This window comes from Dipodomys merriami, unplaced genomic scaffold (genome assembly GCF_024711535.1).
Source record: "Dipodomys merriami isolate MVZ:Mamm:240054 unplaced genomic scaffold, mDipMer1.0.p SCAF_115, whole genome shotgun sequence".
Taxonomy (NCBI): Eukaryota; Metazoa; Chordata; class Mammalia; order Rodentia; family Heteromyidae; genus Dipodomys; species Dipodomys merriami.
Genome location: NW_027202438.1, coordinates 2,318,726 through 2,342,142, shown reverse-complemented (window position 1 = coordinate 2,342,142; position 23,417 = coordinate 2,318,726).

Here is a 23,417-nt window from a genome sequence, read left to right as displayed (position 1 = left end):
CTCACCCTAACCCTAATCCTAACCCTATCCCTCATCCTAACCCTAACCATAAGCCTAACCCTAACCATCACCCTAACCCTAATCCTCACCCGCACCCTCACCCTCAGCCTAACCCTAACCCTAAGCTTAACCATAACCATTACATACTCTCACCGTTACGCTAACCCTAACCCTAACCCTAAACCTCAACCTAACCCTCACCCTAAACTTATCCCTAGCACTAAGCTTAACCCTCGACCTAACTTTCCCCCTAACACTAAATCTAACCCTAAAACTCACCCTCACCACAACTCAAATCCTAAACCTAACCCTAATCCTTACCCTAACCCTCAACCTCACTGTAACCCTAACCCTCAAAACCCTCACCCTAAACCTAACCCTAAACCTAAACCTCACCCAAACACTAACCCTAACCATCACCCTCACCCTAGCCCTCACCCTAACCCTAACGCTAATCCTCATCCTAACCATCACCCTTAGCCTAACCCTAACCCTCACCCTAATCCTAAACCTACCCTAACCCTCAACCTAACCCTATCCCTCATGCTCACTGTAAACCTAACCCTAACCCTCACCCTAACCCTAAACTTAAACAGAACCCTAACCCTCACCCTAACGATACCCCTAACTCTCACCCTAAACCTAACCCTTAACCTCAACTTCACCCTCAGCCTAACCCTAAGGGTAAACCTAAACATAACCCTAACCCTCACACTCATACTAACCCTTACCCTAATCCTATTCCTAACAATAACCCTAACCCTCACAATCACCCTAACCCTCATGGTAACCCTAACTCTAACACTAACCCTAAACCTAACCCTCAACCTCAGGCTACCCTAACCCTAAACCTAACCCTAAACCTCACCCTAATCCTCACCCTAAACCTCACCCTCAACCTAGCCCTCACCCTAACCCTAATCCTAACCCCAACCCCCATCCTAACACTAACCCTAAAACTCACCCTCACCCTCACCCTAACCCTAACCCTAACCCTAACCCTAACCCTCAACCTCACTGTAACCGTTACCCTAACCCTCACTTAACCCTAAACTTAACCTGAACCCTAACTCTCACCCTAACCCTAAACCTAACCCTCACCCTAACCGTCACCCTCACCCTCACCCTCACCCTCAGCCTAACACTAAGCCTAACCGTATCCCTAAACCTAACCCTCATCGCATCCCTCACCCTAACCCTAACCCTAATCATAATCCTACCCCTAACCCTAAATCTCACCCTATCCCAAACCCTCAAGTTAAGCCTAACCCTAACATTAATCCTAACCCTAACCCTAACCCTAAACCTCATCCTAAACCCTAAATTTCACTCTATCCATCACACTAATCCTCAACCTAAACCTCACGCTAACCTTAACCCTCACACTAACCCTAACATTAACGTTCAACCTAACCCTACATCTAACCCTAAATCTAATCCTACACCTCCCCCTCATCCTAACCTTAATTCTAACCCAAACCTAAACCTCACTCAAACTCTAACTCTAATCCTCACACTCAAACTAGCCTTCACCCTAACTCTAATCCTTACCCTAATCCTCATCCTAACCCTCACCATAACCCAAACTCTAACACTGACTCTAACACTAACCCTCACCCTCAGCCTCACCCTAACTTTAACTCTAACCTTAAACCTCACCCTCACCCTAAACTTAACCCTAAATCTAACACTAAATCTCACCCTAACCCTAACCCTAAACCTCACACTAACCATAACCCTCACCCTAACCCTAATCCTAACCCTAAACCTTATCCTAAGCCTCACCCTAACACTAACCCTAACCCTCACCCTCACCCTCACCCTAACCCTAACCCTAACCCTAACCCTCAACCTAACCATATCCCTCATCCTCACTGTTACCATTACCGTAACATTCACCCTAACCCTAAACTTAACTGAACCCTAACTCTCACCCTAAACCTAACCCTAACCCTCACATACCCTAACCCTAATCCTAATCCTAACACTAACCCTAACCCTAACCCTAAACATCAACCTAACCCTCAACCTAAACTTAACCCTAACACTAATCCTAACCCTAATCCTCGACCTAAACCTCACCCTAACCCTAAAACTAACCCTAAATCTAACCCTAAAACTCACCATCACCCTAACCCAAATCCAAAGCCTAACCATTACCCTAACCCTAACCCTCACCCTCACTGTAACCCTCACCCTCAACCTAACCCTCACCCTCACCCTAACCACACACAAACACTAACCCTAAACCTCACCCTCACCCTAGCCCTCACCCTAACCCTAATCCTAACCCTAATCCTAATCCTAAACCTCACCCTAAACCTAACCCTAACCCTCACCCTCACTGTAACCCGAACCCTAAACCTCCCAAAACCATAAACTTAACCCTCATCCTAATATTCACCCTAACCCTTACACTAACCCTAACCATAACCCTCACCCTAACCCTCACCCTAACCCTTACTCTAACCCTAAACCTCACCCTCACCCTCACACTAACCCTAACCATAACCCTAAACCTCACCCTAACCCTAAACCTCACCTTCACCCTCACCGTAACCCTAACCCTAACCCAAACCCTCAGCCTCACCCTAACCCTAAGCCTAACCCTAAACCTCACCCTAACCCTAACCCTAAACCTAGCCCTCACCCTAACCCTAAACTTAACCGAACCCTAACCTAAACAATAACCCTAAACCTACCCTAACCCTCACCCTAAACATAAACCTCACCCTAACATTAACTCTTACCCTAACACGTACCCTCACCCCAATACTAACCCTAACACTAACACTAACCCTCACACTAACCCTAACCCTCACCAAAACTGTAAACCTAACCTTCACCCTATTCCTACCTTCACACTCAAACTCACGTTCAGCCTAAACCTAAGCCTTAGCCTAACCCTTACTCTTAACCTCATCCTCATCCTAGCCCTCACGCGAACCCTAATTCTAACCCTATCCCTCATCCTAACCCTCACCCTAAGCCTAACCCTAACCATCACCCTAACCCTAATCCTCACCCGCACCCTCAGTCTCATACCTACCCTAACTCTAAGCTTAACCCTAACCCTCACATACCCTCACCCTTACCCTAACCCTAGACCTAACCCTAAATCTAAACCTCAACCTAACCCTCACCCTAACCTTATCCCTAACACTAACCCTAACCTTCGTTCTAAACCTTCGGCCTAAAACTAAATTGAACCCTAAAATTCACCCTCAAAACAACCCAGATTCTAACCTTAACCCTCACCATTACCCTAACCCTCACCCTCACTGTAACCCTAATCCTCAACCTAACTCTCACCCTAACCCTAACCCTACACCTAAACCTCACCAAACACTAACCCTAACATTGACTCTAACCCTAGCCCTCACCCAAACCCTAATCCTAACCCTAATCCTCATCCTAACCCTCACCCTAAGCCTAACCCTAACCATCACCCTAATCCTAAGCCTAGCCTAACCCTCAAACTAACCCTAACCCTCATGCTCACTTTAACCCTAACCCTAACCCTCACCCTAACCCAAACTTAAACTGAACCCTCACCTTCATCTTAACCCTAACACTAAACCTAAACCTAACCATAACCATCACACACACACTAATCCTTACCCTAATCTTATTCCTAATAATAACCCTAACCCTCACACTCAACCTAACCCTCATCGTATCCCTAACTCTAACACTAACCCTAACCCTAACCCTCAACCTCAGGCTTACCCTAACCCTAACTCTAACCCTAAACCTCACCCTCACCCTAACCCTAACCCTAAACCTAACCCTAAACCTCACCCTAATCCTAAACCTAACCCTCATGCTCACTCTCCCCCTCCCCCTCACCATAACTCTAACCCTAACCCTAACAATAACACTAATCCTAACCCTAACCCTAACCCTAACCCTAATCCTAAAACTCACCCTCACCCTAACCATAATCTTAACCCTAAACCTCAAACTAAACCTAACCCTCACCCTCACTGTAACCCTAACCCTCATCATAACCCTAACCCAAAAACTAACCCTAACCCTAAACCTTTCCCTAACACTAACACTCAACCTCACCTTAGCCCTCAACCTAAACCTAATCCTAACCCTAACCCTCACCCTAAACCTAACCCTCACCCTCACCCTCACCACAAACCTAACACTCACCCTATCTCTAAATCTAACCCTAAACCTAACCCTCAACCTCAGCATCACCCTTACCCGAACTCTAAACCTAAACCTCAACCTTACCCTAACTCTAACCCTAACCCTAAACCTCACCCTAACCCGAAAACTAAACCTCACCCTCAACCTAGCCCTCACCCTAACCCTAATCCTAACTCTAACCCTCATCCTAACCCTTCCCATAACCCTAACCCTAAAGGTCAGCCTCAAACTAACCCTCACCCTAAACTTAACCCTAACCCTGACACTAACCCTAACCCCAATGGTCAACCTAACCCTCACCCCAACCCTAACCCAAACCCTAAACCTAATCTTAATCCTACAACTAACCCTAAGCCTCACCCCCACCGTAACCCTCACCATAAGCCTAACCCTAACATTAATCCTAAACCTAACCCTAATCCTAAACCTCATCCTCACCCTAAACCTCACACTAACCCTAACACTAGTCCTCAATATAAACCTCACCCTCATCCTCACCCTACCCCTCACCCTAACCCTAACCCTCGTCCTCAACCTAAACCTCACACTAATCATAACAATAATCCTTAATCTAACCCTCACCATCACCCTAACCCTAACCCTAACGCTCATCTTAAACCTAACCCTCACCCTTACGATAACACTCAACCTCAGCCTAACCCTCATCTTTACCCTTACCGTCACCCCCACCCTAATCCTCACCTGAACCCTAACCCTCACCCTGACCCTAACCCTACACCTAAACCTCACCCTCACCCTAACCCTAACTCTAACCCTTACCCTAACACTAAACCTCAAATTATCCCTAACCCTAACCCTCACACTAAAACTCATGGTCAGCCTAACCCCAAGCCTAAGCCTTACCCTTACCCTTGCCATAACCCTCACCCTGATCCTAGCCTTCACCCTAACCCTAAGCCTAACCCTAACCCTCATTCTAACCCTAACACCCTAACTCGAACACTAACAATCACTCTTACCCTAATCCTCACCCCAACCTCACACTCAGCCTAACCCTAAGCCTAAGCCTAAGCCTAACCCTAACCCTCACACTCACCCTCACCCTAACCCTAATCATAACCCTCAACCTAACCGTAAACTTAACCCGAACACTAACTCTGACACTCATCCTAAAACTCCCCTAACCTTAGCCCTAAACGTCACCCTAACCGGAACCCTAACCCTCAACCTCATGATCAGCCTAAGCTTAAGCCTAACCCTAAACCTAACTTTCACCCTAACCCTAACACCAAACCTAACTCTAACCCTAAACGTCATCCTCAACCTAATCCTAACTCTAACTCTAACCCTAACACTAAACCTGACCCTAACCCTCACACTAACCCTCATCCTCACCGTAACCGAAACCCTAACCCTAAACCTAACAATAACCCTAACACTAACCCTAACCCTCAACCTAACCATAACCCTCACCCTAAGCCTAACCCTCATCCTAACCCTTACCCTCACCCTAACCCTAACACTAACCCTCACACTAACCCTAACCCTCACCCAAATCCTAAACCATACCCTAACCCTAACCCTGAACCTAACCCTAAACCTCATGCTCAGCCTAACCCTAAGACTAAGCCTAACACTTACCCTAACCCTCCCCCTCACCCTAGCCCTCACTCTAATCCTAATTCTAAACCTAACCCTCATCCTAACCCTCACCCTAACCCTAACCCTAACCATCACCCTAAACCTAATCCTTACCCCCACCCTCACTCTCAGCCTAAGCCTAACCCTAATCCTAACCCTCACACTCACCCTCACCCTCACCTTATCCTAAACCTAACACTAAACATAACCCTAAACCTCAATCTAAGCCTCATTCAAACGTTAACCCTAATACTAAACCTAACCCCAACTCTCGAACTAACCCTCCAACTAACCCTAAATCTAACACTAAACCTCACCCTCATCCTAACTCTAATCCTAAACCTAACCCTAATCCTCACCCTAACCCTAACCCTAACCCTCACCCTCACCCTCAACCTCACCATAACTCTAACCCAAACCTTAACAACAACACTAACCTAACCATAAACCTAACCCTAACCCTAAACTTAACCCTAATCCTAACACTCCCCCTCACCCTAACCGTAATCCTAACCCTAACCCTCACCCTAACCCTAAACCTCACCCTCCCTGTAACCCTAACCCTCAAGCTAACCCTCACCCTAACCCTAACCCAAACCTAAACCTTAATCTAAAACTAACCCTAACCCTCACCCTCACTCTAGCCCTCATCCTAACCCTAATCCTCATCCTCACCCTCACCCTAACCCTAAACCTAACGCTAACCCTCAACCTAACCCTAACCCTCACGTTCACGATAACCCTAACCCTAACCCTCACCCTAACCCTAAACTTAACCGAACCCTAATTCTCACCCTAACCCTAACCCTAACTCACCCGAACCCTAACCCTCACCCTCACCCTCTATGTTAGACTAACCCTAAGCCTAAACTTTACCCTAACCCATACAGTCACACTCACCCTAACCCTTACCCTAAACCTAATCCTAAACCTAAGTGTAACCATCACACTGAACCTAACCCTCATGCTAACCCTAACTCAAACAGTAACCCTAACCCTCAAACTCAGCCTCATCCTAACCCTAACTCTTACCCTAAACCTCACCCTCACTCTAACCTTAAACCTAAACCTACACTTCACCCTAACCCTAACCCTAAGCCTAAACGTAACCCTAACCCTGACCCTTACAGTAACCCTCACCCTCAGCCTAAGCCTCACCTTTAACCTTACCATCATCCTCACCCTAACCCTCACCCTAACCCTAAACCTCATCCTAACACTCACCCTAACCGTAAACCTAACCATCACCCTAACCCTAACCATCACCGTCAATCTCATGCTCAGCCTAACCCTAAGCCTAAGCTTAAGCCTAACCCTTAGCTAAGCCTCACCCTCACGTTAGCCCTCACCCTAACCCTAATCCTAACCCTAACCATCACCCTAAACCTAATCCTTACCCCCAACCTCACTCTCTGACTAATCCTAAGCCTAAACCTAACCCTAACCCTAACCCTCACACTCACCATTACCCTCACCCTAATCCTAACCCAAACCGTAATCATGACCCTAAAACTCAACTTAACCGTCACCCCAACCTTAACCCTTAAACTAACCCTAACACTAACCCTCGACCTAACCCTCCAACTAACCCTAAATCTAACCTTAAACCTCACCCTCACCATAACCCTAATCCTAAGCCTAACCCTAAACCTCATTCTAACCCTAACCCTAACCCTCACCCTCACCCTCACCCTCACCATAACTCTAACCTAACCCTAACAATAACACTAATCCTAACCCTAAACCTAACCCTAACCCTAATCCTAACAGTCTCCCTCACCCAAACCCTAATCCTAACGCTTACACTAAACCTCACACTAACCCTAACCCTAACCCTTACCCTAGCCCTCACCCTAACCTTAATTCTAACTCTCACCCTCACCCTAAACCTGACCCTCATCCTCTCCCTAAACCTCACACTAACACTAACACTAATCCTCAATCTAACCCTCATCCTATACCTAACACTAACCCTTACACTAACCCTAAACCTAACCCTAAACCTCACCCTTATCTTAACCCTCACCCTCAGCGTAAACCTCACCTTTACCCTTACCATCAACCTTACCCTAACCCTAACCCTCATCCTCACCGTAAACCTAACCCTCAAACTAACCCTCACCCTAAGCCTAATTCTAACCCTAACCCTTAATCTAACACTAACCCTAAACCTCACCCTCAACCTAGCCGTCACCCTATCCCTAATCCTCATCCTTACCCTCACCCTAACCCTAATCTTAACCCTCACCGTAACCCTAATCCTAACCCTAAGCCTCAACCTAACCGTAACACTCAAGCTCACCATAAATCTAACCCTAACCCTCACCCTAACCCTAAACTTAACCAAACCCTAACTCTCACCATAAACCTAACCCTGACCCTGACTCTGAACCTCACCCTCAGCCTAACCCTAAGCCTAACCCTAACCATAACCCTCACACTCATCCTAACCCTTATGCTAATCCTAATCCTAAACTTAAGCCTAACCCTCAACCTCAACCTAACCCTCACCCTAACCCTAACTCTAACATTAAACCTAAACATCAATCTCAGCCTCACCCTAACTCTAACTCTAACCGTAAACCTCACCTTCACCCTAACCCTACCCCTAACCCTAACCCTAAATCTCACCCTAACTTTAACCCTAAAGCTCAACCTCAAACTAGCCCTCACCCTAACCCTAACCATAACACTAACCCTTAACCTAACCCTAACAATCACCCTCACTTTAACCCTTACCCTAACCCTCAACCTAACCCTAAACTTAACACGAACCATCTCACCCCAACCCTAACACTAACCCTCACCCTAACCCTAACCCTCAACCTTACCGTAACCCTAACCCTCAGCCTAACCCTCACCTTTAACCTTACCGACACCCTCACCCTAACCCTATACCTAACCCTAAACCTCAACCTAACGCTAACCCGAAACCTCAACCTCAAACCAGGCCTCACCATAACCCTAATCCTAAACCTAACCCTCATCCTAACCCTCACCCTAACACTAACCCTAACCTTCACATTCACCCTAACCCTAATCCTAACACTAACCCTCAACCTAACCCTAACCCTCATCCTCAACATAACCCTTAACCTAACCCTCAACCTAAACGTAAACTTAACCCGAACCCTCTCACCCCAACCCTTACTAACGCTCAGCCTCAGCCTAACGCTCACCTTTAACCTTACCGACACGCTCACCCTAACTCTATCCATAACCCTATCCCTAACCCTAAACCTCACCTTAACCCTAAACCTCACACTCACCATCAACCTCACCATAACTCTAAACCTAACCCTAACAATAACACTTACCCTAAACCTAACCCTAACCCTAACCCTAACCAAAACCCTCACCCTCAGCCTCAACCTCAGCCTAAATGTAAGCCTAAGACTAACCCTAACCCTAACCCTCACCATAATCCTAACCCTAACCCTAAACTTAACCTTAACCCTAACCCTAATTCTAACCCTCACCCTCACCCTAAACCTGACCCTCATCGTCACCCTAAACCTCACACTAACTCTAACACTAATGCTAAATATAACACTCTTCCTATCCCTAAACCTAACCCTTAAACTAACCCTAAACCTAACCCTAACCCTCACCCTTATCTTAACCATTACCCTCAGCATAAACCTCATCTTTACCCTTAAAATCATCCTCAACCTAACCTCACCCTAACCCTAAACTTCATCCTAACCCTCACCCTAAACGTAAACCTAAACATCACCCAAACCCTAAACCTCACCCCCAACCTCACCCTCAGCCTAACCCTAAGCCTAAGCCTAAACCTAACCCTAAGCCTCACACTCAACCTCACCCTCACCCTAATCCTAACACTAACAATAACCCTAACCCTAAACCTCATCCTAACCCTCATCCTCACCCTCACCCTCAAACTCACTGTTACTCTAACCATATCCCTAACAATAACACTAATCCTAACGCTAAACGTAAACCTAACTCTAACACTAACCTTAATCCTAACACTCACCCTCACCTTAACCCTAATACTAACACTGAACATCACTCTAACCCTAACCCTCACATCACCATAACACTAACTCTCATCCTAACCCTCACTCTAAACCTAACCCTAAACCTAAACCTCATCCTAACACTAACCCGAATCCTCACCTTCACCCTAGCCCTCAACCTAACCCTAATCCTAACCCTAATCCTCATCCTAACCCTCAACCTAACCCTAATATTAACCCTAACACTCACCCTAACCCTCAACTTAACCCGAACCCTAAGTCTCACCCTAACCCTAACCCTCACTCTCATCCAAACCCTAACCCTAACCCTCACCCACACATTCAGTCTAAAGGTAGCCTAACCCTAATCCTAAACCTAACCCTCACACTCACCCTAACCCGTATCCTAATCCTAATCTTAACCTTAAGCCTAAACCTCACCCTCACCCTAACCCTCAGCCTAAACCTAAATCTAAAACTAACCCTAACCCTAACCCTCACCCTCAGCCTCACCCTAACCCTAATTCTAACCCTAAACCTCACCCTCACCCTAACCCTAACCCTAAACCTAAGCCTCACCTTAACTCTAACCCTAAACCCCACCCTCACAATAGCCCTCCCCATAACCTAATCCTAACCCTAACCCTTATCCTAACCCTCACCCTAAACCTAATCCTAAATCTCATCCTCACACTCACCCTAACTCTAAACCTAACCCTAACCCTCAACATAACCCTAACCCTCACCCTCACCATAACCCTTACCATAACCCTCACCCTAACCCTAAACTTAACCCAAAACCTAACCCTCACCCTAACCCTTACCCTCACCCTCAACCTCACCCTCAGCCTAACCCTAAGCTTAAACTTAAACCTAACCCTAACACACACACTCACCCTCACCCTGAACCAAATCCTAAACTTAACCCTAACCCTAACCCTAACCCTCCCCCTTACTCTCACTGTAACCCTAATGCTAACACTAACCCTAACCTTTTCCTAACCGTCACCCTAACCCTAACTAACTCTAAACCTCCCGCTCACAATAAACCTAACTCTAACACTAACCCAAACCCCTAAACCTCGCCGTAACCCTAAGCCTAAAACAAACCCTCACCCTAACCCTAACCCTAAACCTAAACCTCATCCTAACCCTAACCCGAACCCTCAACTTCACCCTCACCATAACCGTAACTCTAACCCTAACCCTAACAATAACCTCACCCTAACCCTAACCCTCACCTTAAAACTTACCCACACACTAACACTAACCCTAACCCTAACACTAACCCTCACACTAACCCTAACCATCACCCTAACCCTAACCCTCATTCTAACCTTATCCCTAACCCTCATCCTCACCCTAGCCCTCACCCTAACACTAACCCTCATCCTCACCCTAACCCTCAACCTCACCCTCACCCTAAGCCTAACCCTAACCCTAAACCTAATCCTAAACCTATCCCAAACCCTCACCCTCACCCTAACCCTCACCCTAACCCTAACCCTAAAACTAACACTATCCCTAAACTTAACCCTCACCATCACCCTCACCCTAACCCTAAATCTAAATCCGAACGTCAACCCTAACCCTAACCCTAAACCTCACCCTCACCCTAGCCCTTACCCTAACTCTAATCCTAACCCTAACCCTCATACTAAACCTCCCCCTAACCCTAAACCTAACCCTCACCCTAACTCTCAACCTCATGCTCACCCTCAGACTAAACCTAAGATTAACCCTAGACCTAACCCTAACAAACACACTCACCCTCAACCTAATCCTAATCCTATCCCTAAATCTAACACTAACCATAACCATCCCCTTATCACCCTAACCCTAACCCTAAACCTCACCCGAACCTTAATTATAACCCTAAACCTCACCCTCACCCAAACCCTAACTATAACTGTAACCCCAACCTAGACTTCAACCTAACACTAACCCTAACCCTCAACCTCACATTAACCGTAACCCTAAACCTAACCCTAACAATAAACCTAAACCTAATCCTAACCCTCACCCTTACCATAACCCTCACCCTAACCCATACCTTCAACCTAACACTTACCCTCATCCTAACACTAACCGTAACCCTAACACTAACCCTCACACTAACCCTAAACCTAACCCTAAACCTCAACCTAACCCTCACCCTCAACCTAATCCTAACATTAAGCCTAATCCTAACACTCACCCTAACCCTCCCCCAAACGGTATATCGAAACCTAACCTCCACCCTAACCCTAACCCTAACCCTCACCCGCCCCCTCACCTTCACTGTAACTCTAACCCTAACCCTAAAAATAACACTAACCCTAACCCGAACCATCACCCTAACCCTAATCCTCACCCCACCCTCACCCTCAGCCTAACCCTAAGCGTAAGCATAACCCTCAACCAAACCCTCACACTCACCCTCAATCTAACCCTAATCCTCAACCCTCAACCTCAACCTAAACTTCAACCTCAAACTAACCCAAACACTAATCCTAACCCTAAACCTCACCCTAACCCTCCCCCAAACAATAACTCTAACCCTCAACCTCACCCTCACCCTAACCCTAACCCTATCCCTAAACCTCACCCTAACCCTAACCCTCACCCTCACCCTCAAACTCACCATAACTCTAACCCTGACCCTAAGAATAACACTAATCCTAACCCTAACCCTAACAATAACACTCACCCTCAGCCTCACCCTCACCGCAAACTTTAACCTAAACATAACCCTAACAATAACCCTAACCCTAAGCTTAACCCTAACCCTAACCCTCACCGGAACCCTAACCCTAACCCTAACCCTATGAGTAACCCTAAACCTAAACCTAACCCTAAACTTAACCCTAATCCTCAGCCTCACCTTCACCCTAACCCAAACCATAACATTAACACTCACCCTAACTCTAAGCCTAAACCTATCCCTAAACCTAACTCTCACACTCACTCTCACCCTAACCCTAATCCTATACCTAACTCGATTCCTATACCTAGCCCTCACCCTAACCCTCACCATAGCCCTCACACTTACCCTAATCCTAACACTAAACCTCATCCTAAACCTCACTCTGACATTAACCCTAACCCTCACCCTCACCCTCACACTCAGCCTAACCCTAAGCCTAACCCGAACCATAACCCTAACCCTCACTGTAACCCTAACCCTAACCTTAACCATGACACTAACCCTAAACCTAAACCTAACCATAAACCTAACCCTAAACCTAACCCTAATCCTCAGCTTCACCCTCACCCTACCCCAAACCCTAACCCTAACCCTCACCCTAACCCTAAGCCTAAACTTAACCCTATCCCTAACCCTCACCCTAACCCTCCAACTAACCCTATATCTAACCCTAAACCTCACCCTCACGCTAAGTCTAATCCTAACCCTAACCCTCCCCCGCACCCTCACCCTCACCTTAATTCTAACACTAACGCTAACAATAAAACTAACCTTCTCCCTAACCATCACCCTAACACTATTACTCACCCCCACCCTCACCATCAGCCTAACCCTAAGCCTAAGCCTAACCCTCACCCTAAGCCTTACGCTCACCCTCACCCTAAACCTAATCCTAAACCTAAGCCTATCCCTAAACCTCAACTTAACCCTCACCCTCACCCTAACCCTAACACTAACCCTAACCCTAAACCTCACCCTAACCCTCCAACTAATACTAACTCTTATCCTAAACCTCACGCTCACACTAACCCTAACCCTAACCCTAAACCTCACCCTAAAACTCAACCTAACTCTAAACCTCACCCTCATGCTCAACCTCACCGTAACTCTAACTCTAATCCTAACAATAACATTAACCCTATCCCTACCCCTAACACTAATCATAACCCTCACCCTCAGCATCACCCTCATCACAAACTTAACCCTAACCATAAAACTAACAATACCCCTAATGCTAACCCTAAACCTAACCCTAATCCACACCCCACCCTCAACCTTAGCCTAAGCCTAAGCCTAAGCTTAAGCCTAACCCTCAACTTAACCCTAACCATAACCATAACCCTAAACCTAAACCTAACCATCACCCTAAACCTAACCCTAATCCTCAGCCTCACCCTCAACCTAACCCACAACCTCACCCTAAGCCTAAGCCTAACCCTAAACCTAACTCTCACACTCACCCTCAACCTAAAGCTAATCCTAAACCTAACCCTATCCCTAAACGTAACCCACACACTACCCTCATCCTAGCCCTCACCCTAACCCTAATCCTAACCCTAAAACTAATCCTAAGCCTCACCCTAACCCTAACCCTAACCTTCACCCTAACCCTAACCCTAAACCTCACCCTCATTCTCTGCCTAAGCCTAAACCTAGCCTAACCCTAACCCTAACGTTAACCCTCATGGTAAAGATAACCCTAACACTAACCCTACCTGTAACCCTAAATCTCACCCTCATCCTAAACCTAACTCTAACCCTAACCCCAAACCTAAACCTCATCGTAACCTTAACCCTAACCCTCACCCTCACTGTAACTGTAACCCTAACCCTAACCCTAACCCTAACAATAACCCTAACCCTAACACTAACCCTCACCCTAACCCTAACCTTAAGTGAACCCTAACTCTCACCCTAACCCTAACCCTCACACTAACCCTAAACCTCACACTCACCCTCATCCTAAATCTAAGCCTAACCCTAACCCTAACCCTCACAATCACCCTAACCCTTACCCTAATACTAATCCTAACCCTAAGGCTAACCCTCACCCTCTACCTAACCCTCACCCTAACCCTAACTCTAACACTAACCCAAACCCTAACCATCAACCTCAGTCTCAACCTAACCCTAAACCTAACCCTAAACCTCACCCTCACCCTAACCCTAAACCTAACCCTAACCATAAAGCTCACCCTAACCCTAAACCTAAACCTCACCCTCACCCTAGCCCTCACCCTAACCCTAATACTAACACTAACCCTCATCCTAACCCTCACCCTAACACTAAACCTAACACTCTCCCTTACCCTAACCCTAATCCTAACCCTAACCCTCAACCTAAACCTAACTCTCACCCTCACCCTAACCCATACCCTAACCCTCACCCTAACCCTAAAATTAACCCGATCCCTAACACTCACCGTAACCCCAACCCTAAACCTCACCCTAACCCTCACACTTAGCCTAACCCTCACGTTTACCCTTACCTTCACCCCCACCCTAAACCTCACCATTACCCTAACATTCAACCTAACACTCACCCTAACCCTAACTCTACTCCTAAACCTCACCCTCACCATAACCCTAACTCTAACACTATCCCTAACACTAATCCACAACCTAAAACTAACCCTAACACTCAAACTAACCCTAACACTCACCCTCAACCTCACCCTCAGCCTAAACCTAAGGCTAACCCTAACCCTCACACTCACCCTAACCCTAACCCTAATCCTAATCCTAACACTTACCCTAACCCTCACCCTCTGCCTCAGCCTCACCCTAACCCTAATTCTAACTCTAAACCTCAACCTCACCCTAACCCTAACGCTATCCCTAACCATAACCTTAACCCTAACCCTAACCCTCCCCCTAACTTTCACCCTCACCCTGACCCTAAGCCTAAACCTAACCCTAACTCTAACCCTGACACTCCCCCTCTCCTTAAACCTAATCCTAATCCTAACCCTAACCCTAAGAGACACCCTCACCTTAAACCTAGCTCTAACACTAACACTAAGCCAAACCCTCACCCTAACACTCACCTTAAACCTATCTGTAACACTAAACCTCAAACTCACACTGACCCTAACCCTAACCCTAATCCTAATCCTAACACTTACCCTAACCCTCACCCTCTGCCTCAGCCTCACCCTAACCCTAATTCTAACTCTAAACCTCAACCTCACCCTAACCTTAACGCTATCCCTAACCATAACCTTAACCCTAACCCTAACCCTCCCCCTAAATTTCACCCTCACCCTGACCCTAAGCCTAAACCTAACCCTAACTCTAACCCTGACACTCCCCCTCTCCTTAAACCTAATCCTAATCCTAACCCTAACCCTAAGAGACACCCTCACCTTAAACCTAGCTCTAACACTAACACTAAGCCAAACCCTCACCCTAACACTCACCTTAAACCGATCTGTAACACTAAACCTCAAACTCACACTGACCCTAACCCTAACCCTAAACCTCACCCTAACCCTAACCCTAAACCTCACCTTCAACCTAGCCCTCACCCTAAACCTAATCCAAAACCAAACCTTCATCCTAACACTCACACTAACCCTAACCCTAACCCTCACCCGAACCCTAACCCTCCCGCTCAACCTAACCCTCAGCCTAAACCTAAGCCTAACCCAAAACCTAACCCTAACCCACACACTCACCCTCACCCTAACCCTAATCTTAACCATATCCCTAACACTTAACCTCACCCTAACCCTAAACCTAAAACTAACCCTAACTCTAACCCTCATCTTAAACCTCACCTGAACCCAAAATCTAACATTAAACCTCACACTCACCCTAACCCTAACTCTAACCCTAACCCTAAACCTAAACCTCCCCTAACCTTAACCCTCATCCTCACCCTCACTGTACCCCTAACCCTAAACCTAAAAATAACTCTAAAACTAACCGTAAACCTCACCCTAACCATAACCCTCACCCTAACACTAACCCTCACAGTAACCCTAATTCTAACCCTAACCCTAAACCTCACCCTAACCCTAACACTACCCCTCAGCCTCACCCTAGCCCCCACAATAAACTTAATTATAACCCTAACCCTCACCATAACCTAACCCTCATCCTCACCCTAAACCTCACACTAACCCTAACCATAATCCTCAATCATTCCCTCACCCTCATCCTAACCCTCACCCTAACCCTTACCCTAACCATCACCCTAATCCTAACTCTGACGCTTAGGGGAACACTCACCCACAGCCTAACCCTCACCTTTACTCCTATGATCACACTCATCCTAACACTCACCCTAACCCTAACCCTCATCCAAACACTCAACTTTAACCTAACCCTATCCTTCACCCTAACCCTAACACTCACCCTCACCCTCACCCTCAGCCTAAACCTAAGCCTAAGCCTAACCCTAACCCTAACACTCACCCTCACCCAAGCCCTCAGGCTAAACCTAATCCTATCCCTACCCTCATCATAAACTTCACGCTAACCCTAATCCTAAACATCAACCAAAATATATTCCTCACCCCCACGATCACTGTCAGCCAAAACCTAAGCCTATAACTAACCCTAGCCATAACCCTCACCCTCAGCCTCACCCTCACTGCAAACTTAACACAAAACATAACACTAAAAATAACCCTAATTTAAACCCTAATCCTAACCCTAATCCTCACCCCCACCCTCACACTCAGCCTAAACCTAAGCCTAAGCCTCGGACGAACCCTAATCCTCACTGTAACCCTAAAACTATCCCTAACCCTAAACCTAAGCCTAGTCCTCAGCCTCATCCTCACCCTAACCCAAAACCTAACCCTAACCCTCAACCTAACCCTAACCCTAACCATAACGCTCACACTCAACCTACCCCTAACCCTAATCCTAAACCTAACCCTATCCCTAACCCTAACCCTCACCCTAACCCTCACCCTAGCCCTCATCCTAACCCTAAATCTAAACCTTAACCTCAACTTAACCCTAACCCTAACACTAACCCTAACCCTCACACACATGCTCAGTCTAAGCCTAAGCTTAAGCCTAAGCCTAACCCTAACCCTAAACCTAACCCTTACACTAATCCTAACCCTAACCCTCACCCTAAACCTAACACAAACCCTAACTCTAACCCTAAACCTCACCCTCACCCTAACCCTAACCATAAACCTAATCCTAAACCTAAACCTCATCCTAACCCCAACCCTAATCCACACCCTTACCCTCACCGTAACCCTGAACCTAACCCTAACCCTAACCCTAACCCTAACCTTCAACCTAACCCTAACCCTAACCCTAACACTAACCCTCACACTAACCCTAACCATCACCCTAACCCTAAACCTCACCCTAACACTAACCCTAACCCTCACACTCATCCTAGAATTCACCCTAACCCTAACTCACATCCTCACCCTAAAACTCACACTAACCCTAACACTAATCCTCAATCCAACCCTCACCTTCACCTTAACCCTAACCCTAACCCTCACCCTAACCCAAACCCAAACCCTCACCCTCACCCTTACAATAACCCTCTCCCTCAGCATAACCCTCATTTTTGGCTTACCATCACCCCCACCCTAACACTCACCCTAACCATAACCCTAACCCAAACCCTCCTCCCTAACCCTAACTCTACCCCTAAACCTCACCCTAACCCTAAGCCTAACTCTAACCCTAACCCAAACACTAAACCTCACCCTAACCCTAACCCTCACACTCACCCTCACCGTAACCATAATACTAGACCTAAATATAACCCTCACCCTAACCCTAACCCTCGACCTAATAATATCCCTAACCCTCACACTCACCGAAAAACAAACCCTAATCCTAATCCTAACCCTAAACCTAACCCTCAGCCTCAGCTTAAACCTCACCCTAACCCTAAACCTAACACTCACCCTAACCCTAATCCTCACCCTCAGCCTCACGCTAACCCTAACTCTAACCCTAAAACTCACCCTCACCCTAAGAGTAACCCTAACCGTAAACCTCAACCTAACCCTAAGCCTAAAACTCACCTTCACCCTAGCCCTTACCCTAACCCTTATCCTAACGCTAAGCCTCATCCTAAACCTCCCCCTAACCCTAACTCTAACCCTAAACCTCACCCTCACCCTAACCATAACCCTAACCCTAACCCTAAACCTCACCCTAAACCTCACCCTAACCAAAACCCTCACTCTCACCCTCAACCTCAACGTAACTCTAACCCTAAACATAACAATAACACTAACCCTAACCCTAACGCAGACCCAAACCCTAACCCTAACAATAACCCTCACCCTAACCCGAACCCTCACTTTAACACTTACCCTCACACTAACACTAACTCTAACCCTAACACTAACCCTCAAACTAACCCTAAACATCACCCTAAACCTCACCCGCAATCTAACCCTTTCCCTAACCCTCATCCTCACCCTAACCCTAACCCTCACCCTCACCCTCAGCCTAACCCTAATCCTAATCCTAATCTTAAACCTATCCCTAAACCTCAACCTCACCCTAACCCTCACCTTAACACTAACTCTAAAACTAACACTAACCCTAAACCTAACCCTCACCCTCAGCCTCACCCTAAACCTAACTCTAAAATTAAACCTCAGGGTCACCCTAACCCAAACCCTAAGCCTAAACATAAACCTCACCCTAAACCTAAACCTAAACCTAAACCTCACTCACCCTAGCCCTTAACCTAACCCTAATCCTAAACCCTACCCTCATTCTAATCCTCCCACTAACCCTAACCCTAACCCTCACCCTAATCCTAAAACTCAACCTCACCCTCACCCTCAGCCTAAACCTAAGCCTAAACCTAGACCTAAAGCTAACACACACACTCAGCCTCAACCTAATCCTAATCCTATCCCAAACCCTAACCCTAACCCTAAACCTCCCCCTAACTATCACCCTAACCCTAACCCTAACCCTCACCCTAACCCTAACCCTATAAACCTATAACCCTAAACCTCAACCTCAACCATACCCTAACCCTAACCCTCACCCTAACCCTCACCCTAACCCTCACCCTCACCCTCACCCTAACCCTAATCCTAAACCTAACCCTATTCCTATCCCTAGCCCTCACCCTAACCCTCACCATAGATCTCACCCTTACCCTATTGCTAACATTAAACCTCATCATAAAACTCACACTAACCCTAACCCTAAACCTCACCCTCAGCCTAACCCTAAGCCTAAGCCTAACCCTAACCCTAAACCTCACCGTAACCCTAACCCTAACCCTAACACTAACACTAACACTAACCTTAAACCTAAACCTAACCCTAAACCTAACCCTAAACTTAACCCCAAAGCTCAGCCTCACTCTCACCCTAAACCAAACCGTAACCATAACCCTCAAACTAACTCTAAGCCTAACCCTAACCCTAACCCTAACCTTCATGTTAACCCTCACTCTAAACCTAACCCTAACACTAAACCTAACTCTATCCCTAAATCTCACCCACATCCTAAACCTAACTCTAAACATAACCTAAACCTAAGCCTCATCCTAACCCTAACCCTAACCCTCACCCTCACTGTAATTGTAACCCTAACCCTAAAAATAACCCTAAACCTAATCCTAAACCTCACCCTAGCTCTCAACTTAACTGAACCCTAACTCTCACCCTAACACTAACCTTAAGCCTCAACTTTACCCTAACCCTGACCCGTACTCTCACCCTCAGCCTAAACCTAAGCCTAAACCAAAACCTAACCTTAACACGCACAGTCACCCTAACCCTTACCCTAATCCTATTCCTAACTCTAAGCCTAATCCTCATCCTCAACCTAACCCTCACCCTAACACTAACTCTAACACTAACCCTAACCCTAACCCTCAACCTCAGTCTCAACCTAACCCTAAATCTAACCCTAATCCTTTCCCTCACCCTAACCCCAAACCTAACCCTAACCCTAAGCCTCACCCTAAACCTAATCCTAAACTTCACCCTCAGCCTACCCCTCACCCTAACCCTAATCCTAAACATAACCCTCATCCTAACCCTCACCGTAACCCTCACCCGCAGCCTCACCCTCACCTTAACTCTAACACTAACCCTAACAATAAAACTAACCTTAACCCTAACCATCACCCTAACCCTATTCCTCACCCCCACCCTCACCCTAAGCTTAAACCTAAGCATAAGCCTAAGCCTTACACTCATCCTCACCCTAAACCTAATCCTAAACCTAACCCTATCGCTAAACCTCAAACTAACCCTCACCCTAACCCTAACCCTAACCCTAACCCTAAACCTCACCCTAACCCTCCCCCTAACCCTAACTCTAACCCTAAAGCTCAACCTAACCCTAACCCTCACCCTCACGCTCAACCTCACCGTAACTCTAACCCTAAGTCTAAAAATAACACTAAACCTAACCCGAACAATCACCCTAACCCTAATCCTCACCCCACCCTCACCATCGGCCTAAACCTAAGCGTAAGCCTAACACTCGCCCTAACCCTCACACTCACCCTCAAACTGACCCTCATTCTAAAGGTAACCCTATCCCTCAACCTCAACATAACCTTCACCCTCACATTAACCAAAACACTAACCTAAACTCTAAACCTCAACCTAACCCTCCCCCTAACAATAACTCTAACCCGAAACCTCACACTCACCCTAACCCTCACACTCACCCTCAAACTCACCGTAACTTTAACCCTAACCCTAACAATAACACTAACCCTAACCCTAACCCTAACCCTAACGATTATCCTCACCTTCACCCTCACCCGCACCGCAAACTTAAACCTAATTATAACTCTTACAATAAACCTAACCCTATGCCTAAGCCTAACCCTAACTCTAATCCTCACCCCAACCCTCACCCTCAGCCTAACGCTAAGCCTAACCATAACCCTAACCCTACCCTCACCGTAACCCTAACCCTAACACTAACCCTAACCATAAACCTAAACCTAACGCTAAACCTAAACCTAATCGTCAGCCTCACCCTCACCCTAACCCAAACCCTAACCCTAATCCTCACCCTAACTCTAAGCCTAAAACCTACCGCTAACCCTAACTCTCACACTCACCCTAACACTAACCCTAATCCTAAACCTAACTCTATTCCTATCCATAGCCCTCAACCTAGCCCTCACCATAGCCCTCACACTTACCCTAATCCTAACACTAAACTTCAACCTAAACCTCACCGTAACCCTAACCCTAAACCTCACCCTCACCCTCACCCTCAGCCTAACCCTAAGCCTAAGCCTAAGCCTAACCCTAACCCTAACCTTAACCCTAACAGTAACCCTAACCCTAAGCCTAACACTAACATTAAACCTAAACTTAACCCTAAACCTAACTCTAAACTTAACCCTAATCCTTAGCCTCACCCTCACCCTAACCCAAACCATAAACCTAACCCTCCCCCTAACTCTAAGCCTAAACCTAACCCTAACCCTAACTCTCACACTCACCCTCACCCTAACCCTAATCCTAAACCTAACCCTATCCCTAGCCCTAGCCCTCACCCTAACCCTCAAACTAGCCTTCACCCTTAGCCTAATCCTAACCCTAAAACTCATCAAAGACCTCACCCTAAACCTAACCCAAACCCTCACCCTAACCCTAACCCTAAACCTCACCCTCATGCTCAGTCTAAGCCTAAGCCTAACCCTAAACCTAACGTTAACCCTCACCTTCAACCTAACCCTAAAACTAACCCTAACTCTAACCCTAAATCTCACCCTCATCCTAAACCTAACTCTAAACATAACCTAAACCTAAACCTCATCCTAAGCCTAAACCTAACCCTCACCCTCACTGTAACTGTAACCCTAACCCTAACAGTAACCCTAACCCTAACCCTAACCCTCACCCTAACCCTAAACTTAACCGAACCCTAATTCTCACCCTAAACCTAACCCTAACCCTCACCCTTACCCAAACCCTCACCCTTACCCAAAACCTCACCCTTACCCTCATCCTCAGCCTAAACCTAAGCCTAACCCTAACCCTCAAAACCACCCTAAACTTTACCCTAATCCTAATCCTAACTCTAAGCCTAACCTTCACCCTCAACCTAACCCTCACCCTAACAGTAACTCTAACACTAAACCTAACCCTAACCCTCAACCTCACACTCACCCTAACCCTAACCCAAAACCGCACACTAATCCTAATCCTAAACCTCACCCTCAGCCTAGCCCTCACCCTAACCCTAATCCTAACGCTAAACCTCATCCTAACCCTCACCCTAACCCTCACCTGCACCCTCACCATCACCTTAAAACTAACACTAACCCTAACAATAAAACTAACCTTAACCCTAAACATCACCCTAACCCTATTCCTCACCCCCACCCTCACCCTCAGCATAACCCTAAGCGTAAGCCTAACCCTCACCCTAAGCCTTACATTCACCCTAACACTAAATCTAACCCTAAACCTAACCCTATCCCTAAATCTCAACCTAACCCTCACCCTCAACCTAACCCTCACACTAACCCTAACCCTAAACCTCAACCTAACCCTCCCCCTAACCCTAACTCTAACCCTAAACCTCACCCTCACCTTAACACTAACCCTAACCCTAACCCTATAATTTACCCTAAAACTCACCCTAACCCTAAACCTCACCCTCACGCTCAAACTCACCGTAACTCTAACCCTAACACTAACAATAACACTAACCCTAACCCTACCCCTAACACTAATTATAAACCTCACACTCAGCCTCACCCTCAACGCAAACTAAACCCGAACCATAACACTAAAAATACCCCTAACCATAACCCTAACCCTAACCCTAATCCACACCCTCAACCTCACGCTCAGCCTAAGCCTAAGCTTAAGCCTAACCCTCAATTTAACCGTTACCCTAACCCTAACCCTAATCCTAACCCTAACCCTAACCCTAATCCTCAGCCTCACCCTCAACCTAACCCAAAACCTCACCCTAACCCTAAGCCTAACCCTAACCCTAACCCTCACACTCACCCTCACCCTAAACCTAATCCTAAA